This window comes from Schistocerca serialis, chromosome 4 (genome assembly GCF_023864345.2).
Source record: "Schistocerca serialis cubense isolate TAMUIC-IGC-003099 chromosome 4, iqSchSeri2.2, whole genome shotgun sequence".
NCBI lineage: Eukaryota > Metazoa > Arthropoda > Insecta > Orthoptera > Acrididae > Schistocerca > Schistocerca serialis.
The window spans coordinates 215,116,812-215,124,065 of record NC_064641.1 but is presented as its reverse complement, the minus strand read 5'-3'; positions in this window follow the sequence as shown (position 1 = coordinate 215,124,065).

Below are 7,254 nucleotides of genomic sequence, written 5' to 3'. Positions count from 1 at the left end.
GCTGCAGAGTGAAAATCTCATTCTGGAAACGTCCCCCAGGCTGTGGCTAAGCCATGTCTCCGCAATATCCTTTCTTTCAGGGGTGCTATTTCTGCAAGGTTCGCAGGAGAGCTTCTGTAAAGTTGGGAAAGTAGGAGACGAGGTACTGACAGAAGTAAAGCTATGAGGACGGGGCGTGAGTCGTGCTTGGGTAGCTCAGCTGGTAGAGCACTTACCCCCGAAAGGCAATGGTCCCGAGTTCGAGTCTATGTCCGGCACACAGTTTTAATCTGCCAGGAAGTTTCAGAACTTTTGTTGTTTCCACAAAAACCTGGAAACATACACACATTTGAAATAGTTTTCCTAAGCCCTGTCTGATGCGTCACAAGCCAGCACATGCCGTAGTTCCATACCTGACCCTGTGTCTATGTCGTATAGGGAACAAGGTTTTATCCTAGTAGCGTAGGCCTGCCTTGCTGCAAATATCGACGTAGCCATGCATAGGGGCGCTGCTTGGCGATGTTTACACCAACATAGCTGACTCTGGCCACATTGATTTCCAATTTTAGTACATTCCTCGGACTTTTTTGCGTAGAGTTTCAATATCAACAAACATTATATCAGTGTATTCGTCTTTTGAGGCGCTTCCGGATGCCTATAAAGAAGCGTATCATTCTATTTACAAAATCATATTTGCTTCAATACCTCGATCCATAAAAGAGTTAAGATTCTTTATCAGACACCAAAGGACATGCCCCTTAAAGGAATATGATTTGCCGGAAATCTTGTTCGGATATCTGGAACCGTTCACGAAATAGAAGGGGTGTTACGTCTTACGTTACTCATCCTCCATAAGGTGCCCAGATGGAAAGGAGACTACAGTTATGTGCAAAGAAAATTTGATAACAATATTATACACTGAAGAGCCAAAGAAACTGGTAGGGAAACTGGTACACCTGTCTAATATCGTGTAGGTCCCCGCGAGCACGCAGAGGTACCGTAGTGCGACGTGGCATGGACTCGACTAATGTCTGAAGTCGGGCTGGAGGGAATTAGCAACGTGAATCCTGCGGGGATGTCCATAAATCCATAAGAGTACGAGAGGGTGGAGGTCTCTTCTGGTGTCACATGTCAGAGTCATATCTAGATGTATCAGGGGTCCCATACCACTCCAACTGCACATTCCCCACACCATTACAGAGACTCCACCAGCTTGAACAGTCCCCTGCTGACATGCAAGGTCAATGAATTGATGAGGTTGTCTCCATACCCGTACACGTCCATCCGCTCGATACAATTTGGAACGAGACTTGTCCGACCAGGCAACATGGTAGCAGTCATCAACAGTCCAATGTTGGTGTTGACAGGCCCAGGTGAGTCGTAAAAATTTGTGTCGTGCAGTCATCAAGGGTACACGAGAGGGTCTTCGGCTTCGAAAGCCCGTATCGATGATGTTTCGTTGAATGGTTCGCGCTTTGACGCTTGTTGATGGCCCAGCATTGAAATCTGCAGCAATTTGCGGAAAGGTTGCTCTTCTGTCACGCTGAACTATTCTCTTAAGCCGTCGTTGGTCCCGTTCTTGCAGGGTACTTTTCCGGCCGCAGCGATGTCGGAGATTTGATGTTTCACCGTATACCCGATGTTCGCTATACACTCGTGAAATGTTCGCACGAAAAAATCCCCACTTCATCGCTACCTCGGAGATGCTGTGTCCTATCACTGGTGCGCCAACTATAACACCCGTTCAAACTCACTTAAATCTTGATAACTTGCCATTTTAGCAGCAGTACACGATCTAACAACTGCACCAGACACTTGTTGTCTTATATAGGCGTTGCGGACCGCTACCTGTTTACATATCTCTGTATTTGAACACGCACGTCTATACCAGTTTCGTTGGCGTTTCAGTGTATTACAGTTTTTGTGGACAGATAATACATAATTGCCATTGACTCTGATACACCAATTGCAGCGCTTAGGAAGGTAGTGGAGGGCTTCAGTGAAGAAATTCCTGGGTTGTATTCAGCTTTCCCCCGTATTCTGAACTTTCTTGTCACTGGTGAACCTCTGACCTTACAGAGATTGTTCTAAGGGTCACAGGTAAGCCAGTCATACCCATAGATATCGGGGCTGTAAGGAGGATATTCCAGGACCTGATATAGAAATCTTTGTAGTAACTTGAGGGTCGAATGAATGGCTCTGAGCACTATGGGACTTAACTGCTGAGGTCATCAGTCTTCTAGAACTTAGAACTACTTAAACCTAACTAACCTAAGGTCGTCACACACATCCATGCCCGAGGCAGGATTCGAACCGGCGACCGTAGCGGTCGTGCGGTTCCAGACTGTAGCGCCTAGAACCTCACGGCCGCCCCGGCCGGCAACTTACGGTCGTTTGGCCACATGTGGCCTAACGGTGTTCCATTCGAGAGCAGGGTCAACCCTGCACTTGTTTTTCACAGCCTGTTTGGAAACCACCAAAGTGTTGTAACACTGTTCAGCGTTAGCTATTTCACCCCAAGATAGCCAGTCAATGAGTAGACGTCCTTCTTCGTCAAAAACGAGACTGAGCTTCACCTTTCCGTCCTTTGGGGCACAGTGGGCTTTTTTTCTGTTTTTGTTTTGTTTTGGGCGAGGGGGGCCGGGGTTCCGGCACTATGTTTGGAGACGTGGTCGAAGTGTCGATACCACATTTAATCTGACCAAAGAAATCCCTTGCCTGATCCATCTAAGTCAACAGTTTGGTCTGGCAAACTCCCTTTTTCGCCGTCTTCTTATTTTCCGAAAAATGCTTGGTCACCCATGTGCACAACTTGACCGTAAGGAATCTTCTCATGGATCATGTATGCATATTTTCTTTGCTTACCGACAGTTCAGCAGCAGCGTCACGTGTGGTGGTCAGACGATTCATCTGTGTGAACTCCTCCAAATCCGAAAAATTGGGAATCTGTAGTAAGTTCTGTGGGATCAAATTGCTAAGGTCATCGGTCCCTAGGCTTACACACTACTTACTCTAATTTAAACTAACTTACGCGAAGGACAACACACACAGCCATGCCCAAGGGAGGACTCGTTTCTCCGACGGGGCGAGCCTCGCGAACCGTGGCAAGACGCCATAGACTGAGCGGCTACCCCGTGCAGCTCCAAATCCGAAATCGTGGCAGTGGTAATGACAAAGTGTGCCTCCCCTGTCCATGATATTTACTCGTTCCGCCTCAAAATGCTGACACCACCGAAATATCGTGGATTGTGCGAGACACTACTCTCCGTACAACTCTCCCATCCTGCGATAAACTTGTAGAGCTTGCGCCCCTCCTTCGCGAACAGTGGAGAACAGTTTTTTGCTGGAGGAATTCATCATTCAAACCACTGCGGAAACAATTCTCCAGATATGAGGAAAATTTTGTGAAGCCGTCAACTCCACTTGTGCTACTGGAGATACTATCACAACAAATTTGGACATACTTTAGACTGAGTTGAGAAAAATCATGGGATACCTCGCAATATCGTGTCAGACATCCTTTTTCGACATATTACAGGCGTTCGACGTGGCATGAACTCAACAAGTCGTTAGAAGTCACTTGCAGGACCATTATGCTTCTGTAGCCGTCCATAGCTGCGAAATTGTTGCGGTGTAGGATTTTGTGCACCAACTGACCTCTAGACTATGTCCCATAAATGGTCGATGAGATTCATGACAGTCGATCGTACTATCCACAACGTTCTTCAAACCAATCGCAAAGAGTTGTTTCCCATTGCCATGGCGCATCGTTCTTTGGGAACACGAAGACTGTGAATGGCTGCAAATGGCCTCCGAACACTACCACTGCAGTCAGTCATCGATCCAGTTGAACCATGTAAACCCAGCCCACACCATTATGCAGCCACCACCACGTTACACAGTGCCTTGTTGACAACTTGGGTCCATGGCTTTGTGGGGCATGCGCCACACCCGAGCCCCACATTTAGCTCTTTCCAACTGAAATCGGGATTCATCTGACCTGGCCAAGGTTTAGTAGTCGTGTAACGTCCAACTGATACTGTGACGAACCCAGGAGAAGTGCCGCAGGCGATGTCGTGCTGTTAACAAACGGCCTCGTGTCGGTCGCTCGCTGCAATAGCCCATTAAAGCGAAATTGTGACGCACTGTCCTGACAAATACGTTCGTCGTAGTCCCATATTGGTTTCTGCGGCTATTTCCGAACTGTTACTTATCTGTAACCAATGACAACACTACGCAAGCGCCACTCCTCTAGGTCATTAAGCGAAGGTTCAAATGGCTCTGAGCACTATGGGACTTAGCTTCTGAGGTCATTAGTCCCTAGAACTTAGAACTACTTAAACCCAACTAACCTAAGAACATCAGACACAGCCATGCCCGAGGCATGGTATCAGCAGCGCGGTTCCGGACTGAAGCGCGTATAATCGCTCGGCCATAGCGGCCGGCGCTGCATCCTCAGCCGGTAAAGTCATGGTGATGGTCTTCTGGGACTCTGTTTGGGTTATTCTGTTTGATGGCCTCCGTCATGGTGCACCTACCAACACTGATTCGTACTGTGATACCCTCAGGAAATGGAAGAAACTACTTCAGCCTGTTCCACTCCACGAAATTGCAAACGAAGTTCTCGTTTTATGTGACAACGCAAGATCTCACGCAAGTCTGTACACCCGAGAGTAATTCACAAAACTGCACTGGACTTTTCTTCTTCGTCCACCCTACAGCCCGGATCTCACACCTTCGACGGCCATCCGTTTGCCCCAATGATGGATGCGGTCCGCAGGGGGCAGTACTTGGATAATGGGGAGGTTATTGGTGCAGCAAGGCATTAGTAGAGTGGTACCATGCGAGGGTACACACACCCTCCCAGTAAGGTACGTAAGGCTGTTGCACTGAACGGAGGTTATGTTAAAAAATAGAGTTTCACAACGAAAGTAGTGGAGAATAATATGGTATATTGGAATCCTGAATAAAACCGATCTACTTTGAGAAAAAAAATAACTGTGTTGCATTATTTAGTGAACGACGCTCTTATCTCTCCCGTTGGGTCTGCCTTTGTTTGCTTGCTCTAAGACATTCGAAGCGTTTTCTCCTCCTCATATATACAGAGCGTTCTAAGACGTAAAGCTCGTTATTTTCGACAGGGAGAAAGGACTCGAGACTGGGTTTTGAGATGTATTAGCTTCGTAGGGCAAGAATTCCCCAAATTTAAAGGCTTGATCGCTCGGACGAGAGACGGGCCTAATTAACGGTGCGTAACAGGAGTAGCAGCAGTTGCAGAGCGAGGGAGAGGGAATGCCGGGATTCCCGATTCCTTCCGGCAGCCGCGCCGGTGGACATTGCTCCCGCGCCGCACCGACCCCATAAACACATCCGGCTGTCGCTCGTCCCTAATATGGTCCCAGCGGCGCCGCTCCCGCTGCCCAAACACGCCAGCTAATTATAACAAGCACGCCTCGCCAGGCCATGCCAGCGGCTGGAGCGCGCAGCCGTGTCTCCAGCCGTGGACACTTGGATATCAAAACTCATTTGCTCCGTGGGGAGCCATTTCTGGGAGCTGAAAAGACTGCTTTTTTCTACTATCTCATTTCGCTTTGCTGGCTGTTTTTCTTTAATAGACCTGGCTATGAACTGCCTAACTTTCGGTAAAAGCTGATGTCTGTAGCACTCAACCCGCGAGTGGGGGGCTTGTGGCCTGACTGTGAAGAGTACTGGCTTTCCGTCCCATTGGTACTAGAAGGGGTAGGGTGGAGAGACCAGGATTGAACCTGAGACCTCCAGAGCCGGAGCTTAGAGCACTACATACCCCCCCCTCCCCCCCCCCCCAAAAAAAATTGAAAACTTCGTTGTTTCACCAAGATTCGATCCCTCAGTCTCTGTTTGCTGGCACGCGCTTCACCGCCTCTTTTTTCGACCTCTTGTTTTCTAGTTACACTCTTTACCGGGAGACGTGGCTAGTCGCTGGTAGTCCACTGCAGAATACTGAGCAGTCCTACCTCTGTGGCTGTCCCTAATTGCGATAGTGTTCCCAGTGTAGGATTTTGTACACGAACTTACCTCTTGATTACGTCCCATGTCGGGCGATCTGGGTGGCCAAATCACTCGCTCGAACTGTCCAGAATGTTCTTCAAATCAATCGCGAACAGTTGTGGCCCGATGACATGGCGCATTGTTGACCATAAAAATTCCACCGTTGCTGAAGTCCACAAGTGGCTGCAAATGGACTGCAAGTAGCCGAACATAGTTACGTCCAGCCAATGGTCGGTGCACAGCACACCACACAATTATGGAGCCACCAGTAGCTTGTGCAGTTACTTGTTGACAACGTGGGGTCCACGGTTTTGTGGGGTCTGCGTCACACTCGAACCCTAGCATCAGCTCTTACCAACTGAAATCGGAACTCCTCTGACCAGACAATGGTTTTCCAGCCATCAAAGGTCCAACAAATTTGGTCACGAGCCCAGGGATGGCGCTGCAGGTGATGTCGTGCTGTTAGTAAAGGCACTCGCGTCCGTCGTCTACTGCCACATCCCACAAAAGCCAGAGTTCGCCGCACTGTCCTAGGGGATAGAAGACGTTCCTCGCACGTCTCACATTCATTTCTGTGGTTATTTCGCCCAGTGTTACTTGTCTGTTAGCACTGACAACTCTACGCAAACGCCGCTACTCTCGGTAGTTACGTGAAGGCCGTCGGCCAGTTACTGTTTTATTTTTTTTATTTTATCAATCCTTTGAGGGGTAAGACCTAAAATCTGGTATTCTCGGCACACTCTTGACACTGTAGATGTCGGAAAAATCATCCACGGGTTTAGCTACTACTAACATTCAGCGTTCAGTTCCGATCGTGCGGCCACGATGACGTAGGGATACCTTCCACATGAATCACCCGGGAGTAAATGACAGCCCTCCAACGCACTGCTCTTTTATACATTACGTACGTGATACTACCGCCATCTGTACGTTGCGCATGCCGCTATCCTATGATTTTTACCACTTGAGTGCAATAGGACCAGTGCTGCAAAAATTACAAATTTAAAAAAAAGGCAAAAAAAACGGGACTCAGTCCAGCTATCCACCGACCACAGAGCCCTAACGGTAGCCACTTTTTTAAAAATTGAAACAAGACCAATAGGGCCACAAAAATAAAATAAACTGCGAAACAATATACCTGAAAATGGACCCTGACTAGAAAGGCACAATGAGCTACTAATACAACCGATACCTTGACGACGAAATATAAGGTTCACAATATTGGCGATACCGTGGCAGGCACAAACA